At 37.6% G+C, this 26,747-nt stretch overlaps 1 protein-coding gene across 1 annotated transcript in view; it reads right to left on the bottom strand.

Annotated features, from left to right (window-relative positions):
* The window catches only part of LOC106081725 (synaptotagmin-1), a 50,541-nt gene extending 28,240 nt beyond the window's left edge, over positions 1 to 22,301 (bottom strand). The window contains exon 1 of the mRNA XM_013243894.2: positions 21,696 to 22,301. The gene's annotated coding sequence lies outside the window, so the exon portion shown is untranslated. The remainder of the gene's footprint in view (positions 1 to 21,695) is intronic.
* Positions 22,302 to 26,747: the final 4,446 nt, after the last annotated feature.

Below are 26,747 nucleotides of genomic sequence, written 5' to 3'. Positions count from 1 at the left end.
AAAGATTTTCGATGGGCCTGACATAACTCGCGTTCGCAAATTTCGGCGACAGCGGATCATAAATGCGCCTCTTATGGATCGAGAGATCGGTGTATATGGCAGCTATATCCAAATCTGTACAGATCTGAGCCAAAATGAAGAATCATATTGACTGCGCCTTTTATGGGCCCAAGACCTTAAACCGAAAGACACCTTCAATATCAAGAAACGCTACCAATGTATTTTTCTTGACAGCCAAAGAACCCTCTTTGCAGGCGACTAGATCGGGAAGTGTTTTTTCTGTGGACTTGCCCTTACTGTATGCACGATGTAGCCGAGATAGGCGATCTCCAGGTATCTTTGCTCTAAGATATATTTCTACCAACCTCTCTACAGTCTTCAGCACAAACGATGCCAGACTAGTAGGATAAAAATCTAACGCTTTCGTGAGATACGGTTTTCCTGCTTTTGGAATGAATATTACCTTTGTGTCCCTCCATACAACAGGTATGCCGATACAAGCAGATTATATCTCTCTTAACCAATGAGCCAGTCTATCGGACACACCTTGTAATTCAACTGTTCAATTTACAGTGCAATGAAACAATTTTTCATTTATTCTTCTTCAATATCCAAAGGAGTGGGCCTTGTTTGATAAATGATGACTAAATCCCGGGCAAACATTCATCTCAAAAATTTAGCCATTATAAATCATTTCAAAGGGTTAGTCTCGCCAAGGGGTGCTGCATCATAAATAAAATTGGCTGCTTGACACGACGTTTTTTTTACAGAAGGTGCGATTTTAATTCAAAGTGCGATATACCTTTTGTAAGAGTGGAAGAGGAATGTACGCTTCTTAGGGAACATAAACTTACTTTGACATTAAGCCATTAACTGAGTCAGTTGGCAAACTGTTTTTGTTTGCGAGATACATTGAAACAGTCATAATTCTGCGTGGGAGGGGAAGAGGTTTGTTGCAGCCAAACGACAATACAAGGGGATGGTCAATAAAGTGTGTTTGCCAATTTATGAATAACATTGGCTTAAAATTGATGTGCTGGGAAAAACACCCAAGTAAATGGTGGTTTCAGTTTAAAGGATAAAAAACAACATAAATTTTTGAGGAGAAAAGACGCCTATAATCCTTTGAAAGTCCTTTGGAAATATTTAAGCTACACAAAAATGGTTAATTGAATTTGTGGTGTAAAATTTAAGTCATAAGAGTTTGGAGTTTTATATGAAAATTAAAGTAGAACATTTTTACAACCCACACCAAAGAAAGATGAGAATACTATACCAAGGCCTCATAAACTTTATATACTCCCCTTATCAATGGTTCCCGAAAAAGCTATGTCCGTGCCTCCAACTGTTTTACTGTCAGGGTAATACTAGCATTCTGGCATTGGACATATTGGATATAATTGAAATCATATAGAAAACCACTAAGGAAGGGCAAAAGTCGGGCGGTGCCGACTTATAATACCCTACACCTACCCTATAAATACAATGTGGGACCCATATCCAATTCTGAACAAATTTTGATGGACCTCGGCGAGCAAATATGTTCAAACTGTAAAAAATACGGTTGACAAATGACAACATTATGGCAAATTACCCAAAATCTGAAGAACCTATATATGGGAGCTATATCTACCTCTGAACCGATTTCGAGCAAACTTCTCAGATAATGTAATAGTCGTCGAGAAAAGCGTTATGCAAAATTTTGGCAAGATTGGTCAAACAATGCGCTTGCAGTGGCTCTTGGGGTGAAAATCTGGCCATATTCATATATGACAGCTATATCTAAATCAAGGCCGATTTCGCTGAAATTCTCCAGCAATATTGAGAGTTATAAGAAAATCCTTCCTGCAAAATTTCGACAGAATCGGTTAACAAATGAGCACTTTTTTTCAATATTTCTCAAAATCGGACGAACATATATATGAGGGCTATACCTAAATCTAAACCGATTTCGAGCAAACTCCTCAGATACTATGGCAGTGGTCGTTTGCACAATTTTTGCAAGATGTGTCAATAAATGCGCTTGCTGTGACTCTGGAAGTTAAAATTGGGCGATATATATATGACAGCTATATCTAAATCTGAACCGATCTCAATGAAATTCACCAGTAATTTTGAGAGTCAAGAGAAAATCTCTCCTGCCAAATTTTGAGAAAATCGGTTAACAAAAGTCCATTTTATTGTAATATTACTGCAAATCGGACGAACATATAGATGAGAGCTATATCTAAATCTGAACCGGTTTTGACCAAACTCTATGTGTATTGTGGTAGTCGTCGAGGAAAGCGTTGTGCAATATTTTGGCAAGATTGGTCAATAAATGTGCTTGCAGTGGCTCTAGGAGTGAAAATCGGGCGATTTATATATATATATATATGGGAGCTATATCTAAATCTGAATCGATTTCCACGAAATTCATCGGTAATATCGAGAGTCGTAAAAAAATCCGTCCTGCCAAATTACGAGAGATTCTGTTAACAAGTGACCATTTTATTGCATTATTACTGAAAATCGGACGAATATATATGGGAGTTATATCCAGATCCAAACCGATTTTTTCCAATTTCAACAAGCTTCGTCTCTAGGCAGAAAAACATGCCTGCACCAAATTTGAAAACGATCGGATGAAAACTGCGACCTGTACTTTGTACACAAATTAACATGGACAGAGAGACGGACGGACAGACAGACCGATCTAAGGACATATCTAAATCGAATCAGAAAGTTATTCTGAGTCGATCGGTATACATATCAATGGGTCTATCTCTCTTCCTTTTGGGTGTTACAAACAAATTCACTAAGTTATAATACCCTGAACCACAGTAGTTGTGACTTTCGTCATCCATGCCAAGGATGGTCTGCATCGGCCTATAAACAGATATAGCCCCCATTAGAACCGATCCTCCGATTTGACTACTTGAGCCTTTCGAAGCTTCAATTTTCATCTGATTTGGCTAAAATTTGGAACAAAGACTTGAGTTTTGACTTTCAGTATTCATGCCAAGAATGATACGGATTTGACTACTTGAGCCTAATGAAGCCTCAATTTTCATCCGATTTGACAAACATTTGAAACAAAGACTTGGGTTATGCAAAGAATGATCCGAATCGGTCAAAAAGCAGCTACATTGCCCATATAAACCGATCCCCGGATTTGAATTCTTGAGCCTTTAGAAGCCTCAATTTTCATCAGATTTGACAAACATTTGGAACAAAGATTTGTGTTATGCAAAGAATGATCCGAATCAGTCAATAAGCAGATATATCGCCCATATAAACCGTTCCCAGGATTTGAATTCTTGAGCCTTTAGAAGCCTCAATTTTTATCAGATTTGACTAAAATTTGTCACAAAGACGTGTGTTGAAGCTTTTAACATCCATGCAAAGTATGATCCGAATCGGTATAGAAACAGATATAGCCCCCATATAAACCGTTTCCTGGATTTGACTTCTTCAGCCCTTAAAAGCCCAAATTTTAACCTGATTTATTTGAAATTTTGCTGAAATTTCGCACAAAAACCTATCTTATGACTTATGACAACAGTGCCTGATTTTTGCGAATCGGTCAATTAGACTCCCTAAGTACCGATAACCCGATATGACTTCTTAAGACCAAAATAATTCAAATAAAGGGTGATGTTTTAAGAGCTATAGGAAAGTTTCTCAAAAAAAAAAAAAAAAAAACACATTAAATTCTGAAAAAATGTATCAACATTTGAATCGATTGTACGGCCCATATAATTTCATGTTTGAAGTTGATTTCATGCAATTGTTGACCGTGACTGGTCCATCCGCTTAGACCAATTTTGACATACTCTTTTCAACATATCGCCTGGTAGCGCATGAATGAATTCTTTAATGTTGTGTTCCAATGCGTCAATTGAAGCGTGCTTGTCTGTATAGACATGAGCTTTAACATAGCCCAACAAAAAAATCGCCTAAATGTGTTAAATCGCACGATCTAGGCGGTCAATTGACTGGTCTCGAATGTGAAATACAATTTTCACCCAACTCGCCTTTCAATAAGTCCTTTGTTATGCGTGCTGTGTGGCTTTTGGCACAATTTTGTTGAAACCACTTGTCATACAAGTCAAGCTCTTATATATTGGGCAAAAAAGCTTTGATAGCATCTCGCGATAGCGCTCACCATTCACAGTTACGTTACGATTCGCATTATCTTTGAAGAAGTATGGTCCAATGATGCCACCAGCCCATAAACCCCACCAAACTGTGACTCATTTTGGATGCATTGCTAGTTCTTACAATGCTTCTGGGTGATCTTCACTGCAAGATCGACAATTTTGCTTATTTACGTACCCATTGAGCCAAAAATGTGCATCGTCGCTGAACGCTTTTCAATTTATCGATAAAAAGTGGATATTCGTTCGGCTTCAATTCTTCCACCAGCTGTACTTTGAAAGGCTTCACATGTAAACCCTTCCGCAAAGTTTTCCACTTTGTTGAGTAACAGAGACAAAATTGCTGCGAACGGAGACGAATCAATTATTGATGGTCATCATTAACTCTGGTCGATACAGTTTCGATATTTTCTTCAGTTCGCACTCTACGTAAGCGTGTTGTTGGTTTAATGTCCAACAATGTAAATTTTATGCGAAATTTAGTCACAATAGCGCGAATAACCGCTTCAGTGGGTCGATCAAACTGACCATAAAATGGATGAAGCGCGCCATGAACTTTCTTAACAGAGCACGCATTTGAAAATAAAATTCAATAATTTGCAAGCGTTGTTCGTTTGTAAGACGATTCATGGTTAAATTATAGACCGAACTGAAGATGTTTGATAGTGAAACAAAATGCAAAACGTGCGTGACCAATGTTGCCTAAAAGATAATATCTAAAAAAATCACCCTCTACAAGCTCAGTTAATAAGGGTACATTTTCAGTGGAATACATGGTGGTGATTACCCACCATTCGGTCCGGCCGAACTAAGCACGCTTTTACTTGTTATACCCATCACCGAAAGATGGGGGTATATTCATTTTGTCATTCTGTTTGTAACACCTCAAAATATGCGTCTGAGACCCCATAAGTATATATATATTCTTGATCGTCATGTCATTTTAAGACGATCTAGCCATGTCCGTCCGTCCGTCTGTCTGTCGAAAGCACGCTAACTTTCGAAAAAGTAAAACTAGCCGCTTGAAATTTTGCAAAAATTCTTTTTATTAGTGTAAGACAGTTGGCATTATAAATGGGCCAAATCGGTCCATGTTTTGATATAGCTGCCATATAAACCGATCTTGGGTTTTGACTTCTTGATCCTCCAGAGCGTGCAATTCTTAAACAATTTGAATAGAATTTTGCACGATGAGTTCAGTTATGATAGCCAACAACTATGCCAAGTATGGTTCAAATCGGTCCATAATCTTATATAGCTGCCATATAAATGGGTTATGGGTCTTGACTTCTTGCGCCTCTATAGAGCGCAATTCTTATCCGATTGGAATGAAATTTTGCACGAAGTGTTCTGCTATGACATCCAACAACTGTGCTAAATAAGCTTCAAATCGGCCAATAACCTTATATAGCTGCCATATAAACCGATCTTGGGTCTTGACTTCTTGAGCCTCTAGAGGGCGCAATTCTTATCCGATTTGAATGAAATTTTACACGACGTGTTTCGCTATGATTTCCAATAATTGGGCTAAATTAGGTTCAAATCGGTCCTTAACCTGATATAGCCGCCATATAAACCGGTTTTGAATCTTGACTTCTTGAGCCTCTAGAAAGCGCTATTCTTATCCGATTGGAATTAAATTTTACACGACGTGTTTCGCCATGACTTCCAATAAATGTGCCAAGTATGGTTCAAATCGGTTCATAGCCTGATATAGCTGTCATATAAACCGATCTGGGGACTTGACTTCTTGAGTTTCCAGAGGTCGCAAATTCTATCCGATTTGGTAGAAGACGTATTTTATTTAGATTTCCAAAAACTGTGCCAAATAAGATTCAAATCGGATAATAACCTGATATAGCTGTCATGTAAACCGATCTGGGATCTTGACTTCTTGAGCTTTTAGAGGGCGCAATTATTATCCGATTTGCCTGAAATTTTGTACGACAGATCCTCTCATGACCATGAATATACGTGTTTATTATGGTCTGAATCGGTCCATAGCCTGCTACAGCTCCCATATAAATCGATCTCTCTATTTTACTCTTGAGCCCCCAAAGGGCGCAATTCTTATTGGAATTGGCTGACATTTTACACAGGTCTCCAATATATAATTTGATAGTGGTCCGAACCGGACCATATCTTGATATGGTTCCAATAGCAGAGCAAATCTTTTCTTTTATCCTTTTTTGCCTAATAAGAGATGCCGGGAAAAGAACTCGACAAATGCGATCCATGATGGAGGGTATATAAGATTCGGCCCGGCTGAACTTATCACGCATTTACTTGTTTTTCTTTTTAGCCTGCATGCCATATAATCCCCCATTCTTAGGGTTGGAGATTTTCTCTTCTTTTTTGCAGCAATTTTTTTGCACCAAAGAAGCTTTGCTGCAACTCAAACATGCAATGCAAACATTAATGACCTTTAATTGCGAGTATACCATAAAAAACTAAGTCCTTTTATTCATCTTTCTTCGTAAGGCAAGTCCTTAGTTGTTTTTTTTTTTCGTAATTTTCCAAAACAGCTTTGAAACTAAACCTTCATATATAATTAAAGTGCAGATATTTATCTACTTCAATAGCGTTAATTACTTTTTTGCCAAAGGACTGGGTTGAAAAAGCTAGCTCCAAATATAAAATTAAATTTTAATTTGATATATGCCAGTCTTGAAAATATTTTGTTAATTAAAGAGCTATCAAATAACATGACATTGAACAGCACTAAGAATGTATGTAACACAGTAATCATCTCAACCCCTTATCTTGCTATAATTCTTATCAAAATACCAAATCTACTGTTCACTACACCGCCAGAAGTTTATCTGCTTGCCCTTTATCTCTGCTTCTCTTCTATGAAGTCAAAACTTTCCTGCTCAAAATGATTGAGAAAACATTTGCAGTTGACAGGACCTATCAAAACATCATTTTCTTTGTAACCTATGACAATATTAAAGATATCCTTAAGCAAAATAACGACCATTTTATGGGCAATAAATTGTCCTCATCAATTTTAGAAAGATGTTGACATTGTAATAATCACCTTAGGAAAGTGACCAGTCGATTACAAATGCCCATGTTGATTGCATCATCCAAACCACAAACATCCAAAAGGAAGAACAAATATAAGTGAATATAGCTATGTTTCAATTACCTGTCCGTCCATTTCTCGCTACATGTTACAAAATTTGTAGTTATAGTATAGATACAAATTTTCCAGGATCTTCTTGAAATTTGGAGTGATGTTGGGGATTTTGGATACCAAATAACGGTTCTCAGTGCTTTAAAATTGACAAAATCAAATGGTTTCTCTTTCATGTCAAGCACAGATACTGAACTCCCCGAGTTCTCTTCTGTTATACCTTTACCTACCTACCTCTACCAAGCGTTCAAGATAGTGAACTGGCATTTGAGTAGTTCGACTTAAGAACAAACGTGGTAGGTCTGCCCGCACCGAATCTTGGATACCCACAACCAACGCTTATGGTAACAATTTTCGCATCTTAACTCATTATACCCTACACCACTGCTGTGGTACAGGGTATTATAATTTAGTGCATTTGTTTGTAATACCGAAAAGGAAGAGAGATAAACCCATTGATAAGAATACCGATCGACTGAGAATCACTTTCTGATTCGATTTAGCTATGTCCGTCAGTCTGTCCGTCCGTCTGCCTATCCGTCCGTCCATGTTAATTTGCGTACAAACTGCAGGTCGCAATTTTCATCCGATCTTCTTCAAATTTGATATGGGCATGTTTTTTCGGCCTAGAGACGAAGCCTATTGAAATTGGAAAAAATCTGTTCGGGTTTGGATATAGCTTCCATATATATGATCGTTCGATTTCCAGTAATACAGCAGTAAAATGGTCATTTGTTGACCGATTCTCTTGAAATTTGGCATGACTCTCAATATCACTGGTGAATTTCATAGAAATCGGCTCAGATTTGGATATAGCTTCCGTATATATGTTCGTCCGATTTGGAGTAATACAGCAATAAAATGGTCATTTGTTAACCGATTGTCTCGAAATTTGGCAGGAAGGATTTTCTTCTTATGAGCATAGGAATTTGACCAAAAGGATTTTCTTCTGAGTCTCGATGTTAAAAGTGAATATTATAGAAATCGGTTCAGATTTGGTTATAGCTTCCATATATATGTTCGTCCAATTTGCAGTAATACAGCAATAAAATGGTCATTTGTTAACCGATTCTCTCGAAATTTGACAGGAAAAATTTTATTATGACTCTCAATATTACCGGTGAATTTCAAAGAAATCGGTTCAGATTTGGATATAGCTCCGATATATATTTTCGTCCGATTTACAGTAATATAGGAATAAAATGGTCATTTGTTAACCGATTCTCACGAAATTTGACCAAAAGTATTTTCTTCTTATGAGCATAGGGATTTGACCAAAAGGATTTTCTTCTAATGAGTCTCGATGTTAAAAGTGAATATTATAGAAATCGGTTCAGATTTGGTTATAGCTTCCATATATATGTTCGTCCGATTTGCAGTAATACAGCAATAAAATGGTCATTTGTTAACCGATTCTCTCGAAATTTTACAGGAATGATTTTATTATGACTCTCGATATTACTGGTGAATTTCATAGAAATCGGTTCAGATTTAGATATAGGTCCCATATATATATGCAGCCCGATGTTCACTCCTAGACCCACTGCAAGCGCATTTTTCGACCCATCTTCCAAAAATTTTGTACAACTATTTTCTCGACAAATTCCATAATATGCATTAAGTTTGGTCGAAATCGGTTCAGATTTAGGTGCAGCTCCCATGTATTTGTTCGTCAGATTTTGGATAATTTGTTGCCATTTGTCAACCGTAGTTATTACATTTTGAACATATTTGTTTTGCTCGAAATTTGATACAGGAATTTTTATAATCTATCTGGATACGTTCGCCGAGGTCCATCAAAATTGGTTCAGAATTAGATGTAGCTCCCCCTTTTGTGTTTATAGGGTAGGTGTATACAGATACTGGCCTAAGTGTTGGAAAGAGTATGCCAAAATCGGACTAAGCGATTGGACCATTTGAGGCGCAGTCACGGTCAACATATGCATGAAATAATCTTCAAACATTAAATTATATGGAACGAACAATCGATTTAAATAAAGATTTCATGCATTTTTCTGAATTTCATGTGGTTTTTGTTTGACAACAATAGTATACAACCCATCCTATGGTGGTGGCCCTAGGTGGTCCGGGAGCCCCAAAAAATTGGTTACATCGGCATTTAGAAAAATTGTTCGGGTTGCCAAATCTTCATTTGTGGTTCGATTTTTATACCCTTCACTAGTTTAGTCATTCCGATTGTAACACCTAGAAATATTGATCTAGGACCCCATAAAGTATATATATTCTTAATTATTTCGACGTTCTGAGTTGATCTAGCCATGTCCTTCGGTCCATCCTTTTGTCGAAACAAGATTGAGGTTAAACGCGAAAAGCAAGCCGCTTGAAATTTTGCACAGATACTTAGCGTCATTGTAGGTCAATGTAGGTAGCTCCCATATTAACCGATCTCCCGATTTGACTACTTCAGCCCCTGTAACCCTCAAATTTTCAAGTATTGTCTAAATCGGTCAAGAACCTTATGTAGCTCCCATATAAACCGATCTCCCGATTTGACTTCTTGAGCCCCTGGAAACCAACATTTTCAAACGACTTAGCTGAAACTTAGCACGTAGTTTTATGTTATGACTGAAAAAAACTGTGCTAAGTACGATTTAAATCGAAGGTAACCTGATATAGCTCCCATGTAAACCGATCTCTTAGTTTGCCTTCTTGAGTCTTTAGAAGCTACAATTGTTGTCTGATTTGGCTGAAATGTTGAACAGTGTGCTGTTATGACTCTCAACAACTATGCCAAGTATGGCCCAAATCGGTGTATAACCAGATATAGCTCCGATATTTTAGCATAATTCATCATGGTGGTTTCCCAAGATTCGGCACAGACGAACTTAGCACGCTTTTACTTGTAATTTTTATACCCTCCACCATAAGATGGGGGGTATACTAATTTCGTCATTCTGATTGTAACTACTCGAAATATTCGTCTGAGACCCCATAAAGTATATATATTCTTGATCGTCGAGAAATTTTATGTCGATCTAGCCATGTCCGTCCGTCTGTCCGTCCGTCTGTCTGTCGAAAGCACGCTAACTTCCGAAGGAGTAAAGCTAGCCGCTTGAAATTTTGCACAAATACTTCTTATTAGCGTAGGTCGGTTGGTATTGTAAATGGGCCATATCGGTCCATGTTTTGATATAGCTGCCATATAAACCGATCTTGGGTCTTGACTTCTTGAGCCTCTAGAGTGCGCAATTCTTATCCGATTGGGATGAAGTTTCGCACGACGTGTTTTGTTATGACATCCAACAATTGTGCCAAGTATGGTTCAAATCGGTCCATAACCTGATATAGCTGCCATATAAACCGATCTTGGGTCTTGACTTCTTGAGCCTCTAGAGTGCGCAATTCTTATCCGATTGGAATGAAATTTTGCACGACGTGTTTTGTTACGATGTTCAACAACTGTGCTAAGTATGGTTCAAATCGGTCCATAACCTTATATAGCTGCCATATAAACCGATCTGGGGTCTTGACTTCTTGAGCCTCTAGAGTGCGCAATTCTTATACGATTGGAATGAAATTTTGCACGACGTGTTTTGTTACGATATTCAACAACTGTGCCAAGTATGGTCCGAATCGGTTCATAACCTGATATAGCTGTCATATAAACCGATCTGGGATCTTGACTTCTTGAGCCTCTAGAGGTCGCAATTATTATCCGATTTGCCTGAAATTTTGTACGACGGATTCTCTCATGACCGTCAACATACGTGTTTATTATGGTCTGAATTGGTATATAGCCCGATACAGCTCCCATATAAATCGATCTCTCTATTTTACTTCTTGAGCCCACAAAGGGCGCAATTCTTATTCGAATTGGCTGACATTTTACACAGGTCTCCAACATATAATTTAATTGTGGTCCAAACCGGACCACATCTTGATATCGCTCTAATAGCAGAGCAAATCTTTTCTTATATCCTTTTTTGCCAAAGAAGAGATGCCGGGAAAAGAACTCGACAAATGCGATCCATGGTGGAGGGTATATAAGATTCGGCCCGGCCGAACTTAGCACGCTTTTACTTGTTTTTTTGCTGGATATACTTATTTCGTCATTCCGTTTGTAAGACGTAGAAATATTCGTCTTAGATCCCTAAACTATAAATATTCTTGACCATTATGACATTTTAAGGCGATCATCTGTCCGTCTGTAGAAAGAACGCTTACTTTGGAAGGAGTAAAGTTGGACGCTAGAAATTTTCCACAAATACTTTCTACCAGTGTTTTGATATAGCTCCCATATAAACCCATATAAATAATGGTTTGACTTCTTCAGCCTCTAGAGGGCGCAATTATCATCCGATTTAGCTGAAAATTTATTCTGTGACGCGTGCTATAAAGGCTACAGTAACGCAAAGATTAGCATGTCCGCCTATGACGTTGAACGCCTGGGTTCGAAATCTGACGAGACCATCAGAAAAAAAATATTTCAGAGGTTGGCTATAAAAAGGAGGCCCCTTATCATTGAGCTAAAACTTGAATCGGACTGCACTCATTGACATGTGAGAAGTTTGCCCCAGTTCCTTAGTTCGTGTTCTATGACATTTAATAGATGCGCAGAGTACGGTCCGAATCGGTCTTAAATCAGATGTAGCTCATATATAAATCGATCCCCCTATAATATTGGGTTGCCCAAAAAGTAATTGCGGATTTTTTAAAAGAAAGTAAATGCATTTTTAATAAAAATTAGAATGAACTTTAATCAAATATACTTTTTTACACTTTTTTTCTAAAGCAAGCTAAAAGTAACAGCTGATAACTGACAGAAGAAAGAATGCAATTACCAATTAGCTGTAAAAAAATTTGTCAACGCCGACTATATGAAAAATCCGCAATTACTTTTTGGGTAACCCAATACTTCTTGACCCTCTAGAGGACGCATTTCTTATCCGAATTGGCTGAAACTTTGCACAGTGACTTCATCTATGACCACGGACGTGTTTGGACTGAATCGATGTAAAACCTGATATAGCTCCGATATAAACCGGTCTCATAATTTTACTTTTTGAACCTCAAGGGGGGTTAATTCTTATCTGATTTTTCTGAACTTTTTCGCAGTCTATCTGTATCTATCACCTCCAATATACGTACCAAATATGGTCTGCATCGGTTTATAACCTGATATAGCACCCACATAAACCGATCTCCCGATTTTACTCCTTGAGCCTCTAGAGGGCGACATTTTTTTCTGATTTTGCTGAAATTTTGCACAGTTACAGTATCTATTACCTCTAATAAACGTGCTAAATATGGTTTGAATCGATTCATAACCTGATATAGCTCCCACATAAAATGATCTCCCAAGTTTACTTCTTAAGCCCCTACAGGGCCCATGTTTATCCGATTGTTGACGTTGATCTCCAACATCCAAGCCAAGGATGGGCCGAATCGGTTCATAAGCTGATATAGCTCCAACAGCATAGCAAATCGGCCAGAAAATCTACAGTTTTTGTGAACGCTCATAGACCACTGTACATTTGTCCATCTGCCCATCATTATTGTCATTAAGTCAGTATTGATTTGCCAACTTCTTTTACCATAAAGCAAATTTATGTTACTTCAAGTTACTCATTATTATGAACATTTTCCTCCTTGTTGTTGGCCACGTCTTTTGGTTTTGGTGAATACTTTGTTGGCAATTATAGCATATCTTTGCAACATAAAATATGACTCATAATGTCCCTCTTTTTTAACGGCCATATCATCATAAAAATAATTGAGCACATATCTCAAAATGTTCAACATGTTTACTTCACCCATACTAACGAGAAGTTTGCGGTATTTGATATTCGCCAGCATTCCCAATTGTTCTCTCAAATCTAAGGAATTTTTGATTATTTTTCGTTATGACCCATTTTGTGTCATACGAAACCGTTTCGCCGGAATGTATCCTCATTTCTAAGGATAATGGCCAAAAGCTCCTCCACATGTCATGTCATGAGTAGAGTTTTATCATGAAATATGACAGAATCTAAAGGCCAAGGCAAGGAAAATATCACATGTCCCCAATAAGGGTAGAATTTGCGCACAAAAATATTTGCTGATATTTATGGACATTGCTAACAGGGATACGGATATTTTCGATTTGTAGAATGTAATGAGTTTGTCTTATTTTTCTTTGTTTTGTGCTAAATCAATAATGGGGAAATTTAATCGGAATTGACTTTAAGTGTTTGTGGTACAAGGGTGTGGCAATGCATTCACATCATTCAATCTAAAGACCGAACCCAAACCTCAAATTCCCAGCTGCGTGGGTCAAATGACCATAGCCTTTTGTGAATTGCTTTAAAATGTTTCCAAATGAATTTAAGTAAATTGATTTACAATAAAAATTAAATTGCGCATCAAAAAGTTTTTCTTTTTGTCTGTCACTTGAGTCACAATGACTTGAATGTACCCTGATAATGTGGGAAATGTTACATATGGCACATAAAAGGATAAGCATTTTCAAATATGGTATGACTTGGGGTAATCATATAACGTTAACGATTGCTGAAGGAAGTATTGTAAGTGAGAATTGTATGAGTTTATGGATATACATTGGCTGTTATCGACCCAAGACTATCAAAATTGAGGAACAGCGGGTATACCTTTCCCATGTTAATGAACACAATGAGTTTGAAACTTATGATGTACTAGCTGGACAGGGCCCGCTCCGCTACGCCTTATTTAACTCTCTTATATTTATTTAGGTTGGGGACACTTCGCCCTGAATGTGGATATCGTGCTACTGTAGCCTATGCCCGCCTATGACGCTGAACGCCTGCGTTCGAATCCAAAATTTAAAGCGGTGGGTATCCCCTCTTAATGCTGACAACATTTGCGAGGTACCATATCATGCATGCTCATGTCAACAATTCTCCCCAAACAGGTGTCGCACTGCGGCACACCGTACGGACTCGGTTATAAAAAAAGGCCCCTTATCATTGATAAACGCAAATTGAATCGGAAAGCACTCATTAATGTGTGAGAAGTTTGCCTCTGCTCGGTTCCTAGCAAAATTTATACTTTACTCCCAAATGCCTTCCTTTTGATTCCTATATTACCCTATTGGAAAATATTTCCGGTTTAGGGGGTATTTCGAGGGTGGGGTGGCCAATTCTCCAATTTCTCCAATCACATGGTGCTTCAATTGGATATCAAAAACGTTTTTATTTTTTCTCTCAAAGACTTTTCGTTTGAGCGATGCACCCGACTCCAACAATGGAAACCATGTTTTGTTTTTGGTGACAAAAAAATTTCGAAGAATCACATTATCAATCTCCGAGATATGGTGTTTTTGAAAATTTGAGTAATAAGATGTGTTTTATAGTGGAGGGATAGCACCTCAGACATTTCGACTCAAATATTCTCCAAATCAAATTCGTGCCCCACTCCCAAATCTCTTTTATTTGAGTCCCATATTGCCATGGTCGGTATATATGAACTGTTTGGAGAATGTTTTGGGGCGGCCATCGGCACTTTGCTCTGAAAATAGATATCAAATTCGTTCTTTACTCCCAAATACCGTTGATTCAAAATCCAAATTGCCATAGTTGGAAATGAAGTTTAGGGGGTGATTTTGGGCGTACCCGTAAAAACTTGGCTTCAAAATTGAATATCAAATTAGGTAAACTATCGATAATATCAACATTCGATATTTTCGATAGTTCTAATAAAAAATATCGATACTATCGTTAATTTCCCATCACCTATATTTCAAACCTACCGGATACCTTTTATTTGAGTCCCATATTGATAGGAACATCGAATATTTCTGTTAAGAGGAGTTTTTGGGTTGGGGCGGCCCGTTGGGTACTTGGACCAAAAATGTAATATGGTAATCATTTTCTAGTCTCCAATACCTTTCATTTGATACCAATATTTTGCCCATCGATCCTCTTTTGGTTTTGGGTGGCGTTTTTGGGGTAAAGGGGAGAGTCAGCCACCATTCGATATCTAAAAATGATATAACCTATGTTTGCTTTTTCTTTTGATTCTACGGAACAAACAAACAAACCGAATCTCATATAGTCATGATGCCCATTTGAGGAGCTTTAAGGGGATGGGGTGACCCCCTACACTTCGATCTTATTTTGTATGCCAGATTAGTAATCTACGCTCGATTACCTTTCATTTAAGACCCATATTGATAAGGACGACCAATTTTTCTGTTTTTTGACATTTTGGGGTTAGAGCGACTTCCTGGGTACGTGGACACAGTTTTTAATACCATATTTGTATTGTACTCTTCAATACCTTTCATTTGATATCCATACTGCCTTTGTCGGTCCATTTGTGATTTTGGGTGGTATTTTTGGGGTAACGGGGAGGGCCCGCCCCCTTCCGGTATCAATAAATTATAAAGCATATTTCTTCTTCCTGACCATATTCGTAATCTACTCTCGAATACCTTCCGTTTGAGTCCGATATTGTCGTGATCGTCAAATAAACCTATTTTAAGGGGTTTTGGGGCTGGGGCGGCCAACTTTTATTACGAAATTCGTACTCTACTCTTGATTACCTTCCATTTGAATCCCATATTTTCTCGATCGCTCCACTTTTATTTTTGGGTAGTACTTTTCGGATAAGGCGAGGGTCCGCCCCCTCTCGATATCAAAAAATTATATAACCCCTGTTTCCTTCCAGACCAACCTACACAATCTGTGAAAATATCAAGGTAATCGGTTCAGCCGTTTTTGAGTCTATACGGAACAAACAAACAAACCGTCAAACAAACAAACAATCACAAGTTGAATTTTATATAGATAGATTTGATAAGTAGCTCACCCTGAGCAAAGTATCTCCAGTTTCCAAATGTAATGTTGATGGGATAAATAAATACCCCACTCTTTGCCAACTAGAACCATTAAGTTGATCAGACCCAGAAATTTTTAATAAACGAACAAGTAAAAGCGTGCTGAGTTCGGCCGGGCCGAATCTTATATACCCTCCATCATGGATTGCATTTCAGCTAAATCGGATGAGAATTGCGGTCTCTAGAAGTCCAAGAAGTCTAATTGGGAGATCGATTTGTATGGCGGCTATATCAGGTTATAGAGAGATTTAGACCATACTTAGCAAAATTGTTGAAAGTTATATCAAAACGACATGTGCAAAACTTAACCAAATCGGATAAAAATTGCACCTTCTAGAGGCTCAAGAAGTCTAATCGGGCTATCGGTTTATATGACAGCTATATCAGGTTTTAAACTGATTTAGACCATGCTTAGCACAGTTGTTGAAAATCATAACGAAAAACCTCATGCAAAATTTCAGTCAAATCGGACAAGAATTGCCCCCTCTAGAGGCTCAAGAAGGCAAGATCCAAGATCGGTTTATATGGCAGATATATCAAAACATGGATCGATTTGGACCATTTACACTAATATGAAGTATTTGTGTAAATTTTCAAGCACCTAGCTTTACTCCTTCGAAAGTTAACGTGCTTTCGACAGAAAGACGGACGGTCGGACGTGGCTAGATTAACTTAGAATATCATGACGATCTAGAATAGAATCTAAAAGTTTATATTGGGTTGCCCAAAAAGTAATTGTGGATTTTTTAAAAGAAAGTAAATGCATGTTTAATAAAATTAGAATGCACTTTAATCAAATATACTTTTTTTACACTTTTTTTCTAAAGCAAGCTAAAAGTAACAATTGATAACTGACAGAAGAAAGAATGCAATTACAGAGTCACAAGCTGTGAAAAAATTTGTCAACGCCGACTATATGAAAAAAAAAAATCCGCAATTACTTCTTGGGCAACCCAATATAAACTTCAGGGGATCTTAGACGAATATTTCAAGGTGTTACAAACGCAATAGGTATACCCCCATCCTATGGTGGAGGGTATAACAACGCCTCAACATACCCATAGCAGCTGTATAAGAACAACGTCAATTTCCTTTGCCATTGGAAGAATATTATTGTCTGATGTATTGCATTCGGCTCAATGTCTTATATCTTGCAAAACGAATGTCAAAAATTAATAAACCTTCATTTTTTTGTGTTAATTCGTAACCCATTAGAGCCAAATATTAAATTGAGTTTTTTTTCGAATCGTAATAGACATTTTGCTGCATAGGAATAATTTATGACTTCACATTACATTGCCAATTAATGTTAAATGGATGCTTTGTCTCATCATTACCATTACTTTTTACATATTGTTTAAGATATTCACAGCCAGCTATGAAATTATACCCTTGAACGTGCATTACATACATATCAAAAATATCCTTTCGACAATTGTGGGATTTTTCCAGTCATAGATGAAAACGGCAATTGTTGCCAATATTCAGATGAAAATTTCTTTGCAATGTGAATTTAAAATTGAATGAAGATTGAAAATTGCAAAAAAATTAAATCTCTTGTTGTGCATAGCATATGATATAGGCTCAGTGGCTGTATGTTAGACCGTCCCCTCCTGTAAGGAAGAACATTTTTTTTGCAAATATAGAAACGCATACCCTCCATTTTTCCATTGGAGGATTTTATGTCTTAGAATTTAATTTGAGCACAGAGTACTACTAAGTACTACATCCAACTTTGGACGTCGTGACGGCTACGGTTATCGTCAAACGATCGCCATAATATTTTGGTTATTGGAATCAAAAGCAAAAAAACAATTAAAAAGGCGTTAAGTTCGGCCGGGCCGAACTTTGGAAACCACCTTTCATCAAAATCCGGTGAAAATTGCATACCTTATGTCCCATAGCAGTTATATCGAAATATGTTCCGATTTGGACCAAATACTACCAAATAATAAGTACAGTAGCTATATCTAAAAATAAACCGATCTGAACCATAATCGAAACGAATGTCGAAAACCCTAACATAAGTCACTGTGCCAAATTTCAGTGAAATCACCTTTTATGGAGCCAAGACTTTAAATAGATATCGGTCTATATGGCAGTTATATCCAAATCTGCACCGATTTGGACCAAGTTTCAGAAAAATTTAGAAGAGTCTACACAACTCACTGCCCCAAATTTCGGCGAAATCGGACAATAGATACGCCCCAAGACCTTAAATCGAAAGATCGGTCTATATGGCAGCTATATCGAAATGTGAGCCGATCTAAGCCAAATTGAAGAAGGACGTCGAAGAGCCTATCTAAACCCACTGTGCCAAATTTAGCGACATCGAACAATAAATGCGCCTTTTATGACCCCAAAACCAAAAACCGAGAGATCGGTCTATATGGCAGCTATATCCAAACCAGAACCGATCTGTGCTACAATATATTGCAGAAGTATATCAAGAGGCTTAACCTAACTCACTGTCTCAAATTTCGGCGAAATCGGACAATAAATACGCCTTTTAGGACCCCATAACCTAAAACCGAGAGATCGGTCTATATGGCAGCTATATTCAAATCTGAACCGATTTCGGCCAATTTGCAGAAAGATATCAAGGGGCCTATTGTAACTCATTGTCCAAACTTTCGGCGAAATCGGACAAAAAATTCGCCTTTTATGGGCCCAAAACCTCAAATCGAGAGATCAGTCTATATGGCAGCTATATCCAAATCTGGACCGATCTGGGTCAAATTAAAGAAGTATATCGAGTGGCTTAACACAACTCACTGTCGCAAATTCCGGCGACATCAGACAATAAATGCGCCTTTTATTGGCCCAAAACCTTAAATCGAGAGATCGGTCTATATGGCAGCTATATGCAAATCTTGATCGATCTAAGCCAAATTGAAGAAATATGTCGAAGGGCCTAACACAACTCACTGTCCCAAATTTCATCAAAATCGGATAATAAATGTGGCTTTAATGGGTCCAAAACCTCAAATCGAGAGATCGGTCTATATGGCGGCTATATCCAAATCTGAATCGATTTCGGCAAAATTGCAGAAAGATATCAAGGAGGCTAATGCAACTCACTGTCCAAAATTTCGGCGACATCAGATAATAAATGCGTCTTTTATGGGCCCAAAACCTTAAATCGAGAGATCGGTCTTTATGGCAGCTATATGCAAATCTTGATCGATCTAAGCCTAATTAAAGAAATATGTCTAAGGTCTAGACATAACTCACTGTCTCAAATTTCAGCGACATCGGACAATAAATGCGCCTTTTATGGCCCTAAAACCTAAAACCCGAAAGATCGGTCTATATGGCAGCTATATCCAAATCATGACCGATATGTGCCTTATTGCAGAAGTATATCAAGAGGCCTAACCTAACTCACTGTCCCAATTTTCGGCGACATCAGACAATAAATGCCCCTTTTATAGGCCCAAAACCTTAAATCGAGATCGGGTAATATGGCAGCTATATCCAAATCTAAACCGATCAGGGCCAAATTGAAGAATAATATCAATAAACCCAACGCAACTCACTGACCCAAATTTTAGCAAAATCGGAAAATAAATGCGGCTTTTATGGGCCGTAAACCTTAAATCAAGAAATCGGTCTATATGGCAGCTATATCCAAATCTGAACCGATCGGGGCCAAATTGAAGAGTAATGTCAAAGAGCTTAACACAATTCACTGTCCCAAATTTCAGCAAAATCAGAAAATAAATGTGGCTTTTATGGGACCAACACCCTAAATCTTCGGATCGGTCTATATGACAGCTATATCCAAACCAGGACCGGTCTGGCCCAAAATGACAAAGGATGTCGAAGAGCTTAATACAACTCAATGTCCCGAATTTCATCAAAATCGGATAATAAATATGACTTTTATTGGCCTAAGACCTTAAATCGGAGCATCGATCTATATGGCAGCTATATCCAAATCTGAACCGATTTGAGCCAATTTTATAAAGAATGTCGAAGAGCCTAACACAACACACTGTACCAAATTTCAGCAAAATCGAATAATAAATGTGGCTTTTATGGGCCTAAGACCTTAAATCTGCGGACCGGTCTATATGGGGGCTATATCAAGATATAGTCCGATATAGCCCATCTTCTAAGTTAATCTGCTTATGGACAAAAAAAGAATATGTGCAAAGTTTCAGCGCAATATGTCTTTTTTAAAGATTGCAGCGTGATTTCAAAAGACAGATGGACGGACATGGCTGGATTGTCTTAGATTTTTACGCTGATCAAGAATATATGTACTTTGTAGGGTCGGAAATGGATATTTCGATGTGTTGCAAACTGAATGACAAAATGAATATACCCCCATCCTTCGGTGGTGGGTATAAAAATTAATATACCCCCATCCTTCGGTGTTGGGTATAAAAATCAGAAATGCTAAGGGCTCCTTAAGATGTTCCAATCGCTCCACCCTATTTGACATGATTGAGATCGTACCATATATAGATACAGCTGACTTATAAACAAATCTTCCCATTGTACTACTTGAGTTCATAAAAGTTGTGCAAGGAATAGTGTATTGTGCTCCTAGCCCTTGGTGCTTGCTAAAACGAACCATGTTTGTTTATAGCAATAATATGGACCGATCATTCGATTTAACATTTCGAACCTAAAATGGTTCATAATTTATGCCATGTAGCGAAAATTTTTAATAGGTTTTTTTAATACCCCGATATCAGTGCCAATAGTTGATCTACATCAGGGCTTATTTTAATATGGCTTCCATTTTCATATATTTCGATTTCGATAAGATGTGGTAGTCTTCAAACTTTGCAGCGCATCCTTTGTCTTGCTTTGCTTATAAAGTTTGACCCAACCAAATTAAATACCTTTTTCTACGTGGTATTTCGAATTAGAGCCTTTCCTTTACCTTGTTTTTAATCATTACCAAATGGTGATGGAGAATTTCACACTTCAACATTTATCTTTGTTCACTTGTCTTCTTGAATAATACTAATGCCACATAATTGAATATCTTGTTTGGCTTATGAAAACAGGGATACGGCTAAATTGGTTCTTCATCACTGTCTTTCAAGCTAATCAAACAACAAAGCCCGAAACATATGTGACTGTGAGATGGAAGGATTTCGGGAAAACTCCCACACGCCAATGCAACCAGTTGATGCTGATCAAGGTACTATGCCAATAAGGTAGCGGCAGCAGCCACAACCTTTCGATACACTTGTTTTTGCGTATGACTGTGTGTGTGTGTGTTTGCATGTGTTTGAGCCGAAGTGTGTTGTACACATATGGCAAGCAGTCTTTATGTATCCTTAAGGTATTACAAATAATTTAGACATAAATAATAATGGACTTCCATCATGTGGCTTATGTGTGAAACCATATCAACAAGGCGAGGTAACAAAAGTTTTTTTTTTTTGTTTTCCTTGCCCAACCTTATTAGGTATTTGGCCAAGATTTTTTGATTGGCCCCAAACTCATTGAAAGTTCTATGATGAAATGTCAATAAGAAATACAAATACAAATACCAATAAACAGAACTAAAATTGCCTTTCAATGAAATTCTAGCTACAAGTTGGGTATGACATCCAATACACTGCGTATATTTACTTACCTTTGTTGTTTGTAGTAAAAAAAAGCGAGACGAAACTTTTTGTTGTAAAAGCAAAATTATTGTTGTTGCTGCAGTCAAACCTTACAATATGTTAGCATTTATCTTATCAATTGGCCCAGGCAGCCTATGATATGATGAAAATCTGCATTTCTCTAGAAGACCAGTATACAAAAGTTAATTGCACCAATTTGCCAAAGAGTTGTTCTCCTTAAGGAATCACTTGATGAAAGAAAACACTTAAAATTCTCTATGTTTCAATCATAGTTTTTTCTATTTTTTTCTTTCTAGTTTTAAACCATTTTTGCTTGTTCTTCCCTTTTGTGCCCAATGAGTATATGTTTGTGTGTATTTACTGAAAATTACTTTTCTGAGCTAAGAGCCTATTCGTCTGCTGATGTTTGTGCCACTGAGGTAAAAACTAAACTGACAGCTGCCCAATAATTCGCCCAGCAGCGTACATGTTTTCATGCTCCTCTGTGTGTTCTCTCGTACAACTTTGCGTTCGCCATTTCATTGGTGTGTAATGGAGGTTTTTGGTGTTGTTTGGCCAAAACAAACACTTCGTCAGCCAATGCGACACACATGCACACACCACTCGTAGGCACGATACAAGATATTCGCATAACTGGAATTCTCTGTAAACATCTGGTGAAAAGCGTTAACATGTTTTGGCCAAAAGCCAAAAAGAAAAACTTTTTGCCGTGTGTACTAAAAATGAGCAAGAAGAGTAAGCAACAGTGCGAGATACCTTAAAAGGGTCTTCGAGGAATATAAAAAGGAATGACTAAAAGCTCAGACAAAACAGACAAGACAGACAAGACACAGACAAGACACAGACAAGACACTGACAAGACACAGACAAGATACAGACAAGACACAGACAAGACACAGACAAGACACTTACAAGACACAGACAAGATACAGACAAGACACAGACAAGACACAGACAAGACACAGACAAGACGCAGACAAGACACAGACAAGACACAGACAAGACACAGACATGACACAGACAAGACACACACAAGACACAGACAAGACACAGACAAGACACAGACAAGACAGACTCAGGATCATAAATGCGGATATTGGTTTAATTAGCAACAATTAGCAAAACAAGTAAAAGCATGTTAAGTTCGGCAGGGCCGAATCTTATCTACCCTCCACCATGGACGGCATTTGTCAAGTTCTTTGCCCGGTATTCCCTTATAGGCAAACAAAGGATAACGGACAAAATTTGCCATGCTGTTAAAGCTTTATCCGGTTATGGACCGATTCAGGCCATACCTAGCTTGGATGTTGGATACTATAGTGGAGATCATTGAGCAAAATTTCAGCCATCGGAAAGAGCGGTTAATATGGGAGCATTATCAGGTTAAAAACCGATTGGACCATACTTGGCATAGTTGTCGGAAAACAAAACAAAACACTTCATGCAAAATTTTGGCCAAACGGGATAGGAAATGCGCCCTCTAAGAGCTCAAGAAATCAAGACCCAAGATCGGTTTATATGGCAGCTATTTCAGGTTATCAACCGATTTCAACCGTACTTAGCACAATTGTTGAAAGTCATAACGAAACACGACATGAAAAATTTTAGCACAATCTGATAGGAATTACGGCCACTTAAAACTCAAGAAATCTTATCGGGAGATCGGTTTATTTGGAGGCTATATCAGGCTATATATTTAGACTATACTTGGCGCAGTTGTTGGGAGTCAAACCAGAACACTTCTTACAAAATTACAGCCAAATCGAATAAGAATTGCACCCTCTAGAAGCTCCAAAAATCAAGACCCAAGATCGGTTTATCAAAACATGGATCGATTTGGCCCATTTACAATCCTAACCGACCTACACTAATAAAATGTATTTGTGCAAAATTTCAAGCATCTTGCTTTAATCCTTCGAAAGTTAGAGTGTTTTCGAAAGACAGACGGACGGACGGACATGGGTAGATCGACTTGAAATGTCATGACAACCAAGAATATATATACTTTATAGGGTCTTAAACGCATACTTGGAGGCGTTACAAACAGAATGACGAAATTAGTATACCTCCATCCTGTGGTGGAGGGTATAAAAGAATTTTGCTAATCGGAACATAAATAAAGATTTTGTAGCCCGAACAAATTTTTTAAATTGCGAGATGACCAACTTTAGGTCCCTGACGTGAAGCGCTTGGATCACCTAGTGCCTTGAAGTTTTGCAAATGATAGGGATAGCACCTCAGCCAACCATTTCCTCCAACCATTTCAAATTAAAAAAAGTTATCTCTGTCCGTTCTCATAGGCCATATTTATACCCAACACCACTACTGTGGTACAGCGTATTATAACTTAGTGCATTTGTTTTCAACGCTAAGAAGGAGAAGAGTGTAACTTATACCGATCGATTCTAAGCCGATCGATACGTATACCGATCGGCTTAGAATCAGATTCTGATTCGATCTAGCTATGTCCATCTGTCTGTCTGCCCATGTATTCTTGTAATCAAGGTACAGTTCGCATTTGTTGTCTGATTTTTATGAAGTTTTACAGAAGTCACTTTTTTGCTCCAGGGATGAACGATGGATTTTGAAAAAAAATCGGCCCAGATATAGCTATAGTTGCCATATATATCTTTCATCCTATGTGCCCTTTTAAAGCTCGAGAAGCCACAATTTTGGATCTTTATCAAATTTGTCATTAAGTGCTTGTTTAGACGACCCAAAATGTGCGATTTCATCAAAATCAGTTCAGATTTAGATATAGCTCCCATATATATCTTTCATCCGATTTGACCTATTAAGGCTGAAGAAGCCACAGCTTTGGTCCGATCTTTATAAAAATTAAGGGTGAGATGTTTTATTTAACGTCGTAATACGTGTGCAGAATTTCATAAAAATCGGTTCAGATTTAGATATAGCTCCCATATATATTTTTCATCCGACATGGACTTTTAAGACTATAGGAGCCACAATTTTGGTTTGATCTTTAAAAAATTTAGCGTGAGATGTTTTATTTAACGTCCTAGCACGTGTTTTAAATTCCATTAAAGTCGGGCCAGAGATATATCTACCCCAATATGACCCTTAAAGTCTGTAGTAGTGACCTTTTAAGTCCTATCGAAAAAAAACCTTTCAAGGTTCCATTCAGTTTTTCAATAGGTATGCGAAATTAAAGTCTTACTAGATTTCAATTGATTGACCCGACTAAAGAACAACAAAGCAGCAGGAGCCGGCGGGTTACCCGCTGAACTATTCAAGACCGGAGGCGACACGCGACACAAGTTGTGGGAGACACCTCGAAACATGGGGTTAGAGATTTTATAATGAGCGCAGAAGATCGAGGTGCTTGGAACGCTATTCTACGTTCTGCTAGTGGAACAAATATTCTGTCATAGCCAATTAAAGTAAAGTAGGAGTCACAGCAAGCGCATTTTATGACCAATCTTGCCAAAATTTCGCACAAAGCTTTCCTCGACGACTACCACAATACTTTGGAAGTTTGCAAAAAATCGGTTCAGATTTAGATATAGCTCCCAAATATATGTTCGTCCGATTTTTAGAAATATTGCAATAATATGCAAAATTGGCAGGAGGGAGTATCTAATGACTTTCGACATTACTGGTGAATTTCTTAGAATTAGGGTCAGATTTAGATATAGCTGTCATGTATATTTATCGACCGATTTTCACTTCTAGAAACACTACGAGCGTTTTTATTGACCAATCTTGCCAAAATGTTGTACAACAATTTCCTCGACAACTATCACTATATCTGAGAAGTTTGCTCGAAATCCCTTCAGATTTAGATATAGCTCCCATATATATGTCCGTCCGATTTTGAAAAATATTGCAATAAAGTGCTCATTTGTTACCCGATTCTCTCGAAATGTGGCACGAAGGATTTTCTTATGACTCTCGAAATTACTGAAGAATTTTATAGAAATCGGTACAGATTTAGATATAGCTGTCATATATGTAAATCGCCCGATTTTCACTCCAAGAGCCACTGCAAACGCATTTTTGATCAATCTTGCCAAAATTTTGCAGAACCCTTTCCTCAATGCCTACCACAATATTTGAGAAGTTTGCTCGAAATCGGTTCAGCATTACATATAGCTTCCATATATATGTTCGTCAGATTTTGGGTAAATTGCAGTAATGTTGTCATTTGTCAACCGTTGCTATTATAGTTTAAACATATTTGCTCGAAATTTGATACCGATTGTTTAATAACCCATCTAAAAATATCCGCCGAGATCCTCATTGTACTTATAGCATAGGTGTAGGGTATTATACAGTCGACACCGCCCAACTTTTATCCTTCCTTACTGGTTTTTACTGGTTTTTTTTTTTTTTGATTCTATCCCACTGTGTAACGTATCGCAAGGGCGACTCGGTCCAATCCCATAACACCTTTGTAGCATCTGTTCGGAGCATCTTGAGAGAATGTTAGCTTACCATCATTTGTTTTTGTTTTTATTTATGAAGTCCTACTTGTTTATTTTCATGTTATTGTTATTTCCTTTTAAGGACAATGACATCAAAGCAGAACCTATCACTCATTAGTCTAAGACCCTTTCCCACCACGAAATTACAAGAACAATAAATTGTGTCATAATTTTTGGTTTCAATTTCACCCACAAACTAATTCAACTACCACCCTTTCAGAAATAATCAACAGCTGTGTATAAATTGTTACAAAGCTTTTTTAGTACACATTGCACGAAAAGCTTTTCAACGTAACCAGTGCTGCCAGAGTTTCAAAGAGGTTAGAAAAACGGAAAATAATGAAGAAACAAAAATATAAGGAAACTGTTTTCTATGATAGTAGTACACACACAATGTGTGAATCTGCATCTAGAAGGTAAACTAGGTAGAGGTTACACTCTGGCTGCATTGCTAGTATATGGCTCTTACAACTACAAACTTTTACGGAACGTTCAGATTAGTCAAATATTCTTACTTTCTTGATTTTGTATTCACATTATTTTATTGGACACATTTTGTTTGTCCAAAATCAAGTCAAATAGCGTTAACCATTAGATGAAACAATTAAAAGCCTG

This window comes from Stomoxys calcitrans, chromosome 3 (assembly GCF_963082655.1).
Source record: "Stomoxys calcitrans chromosome 3, idStoCalc2.1, whole genome shotgun sequence".
Classification (NCBI taxonomy): Eukaryota; Metazoa; Arthropoda; class Insecta; order Diptera; family Muscidae; genus Stomoxys; species Stomoxys calcitrans.
This window is presented reverse-complemented; position numbering and strand designations above follow the sequence as displayed.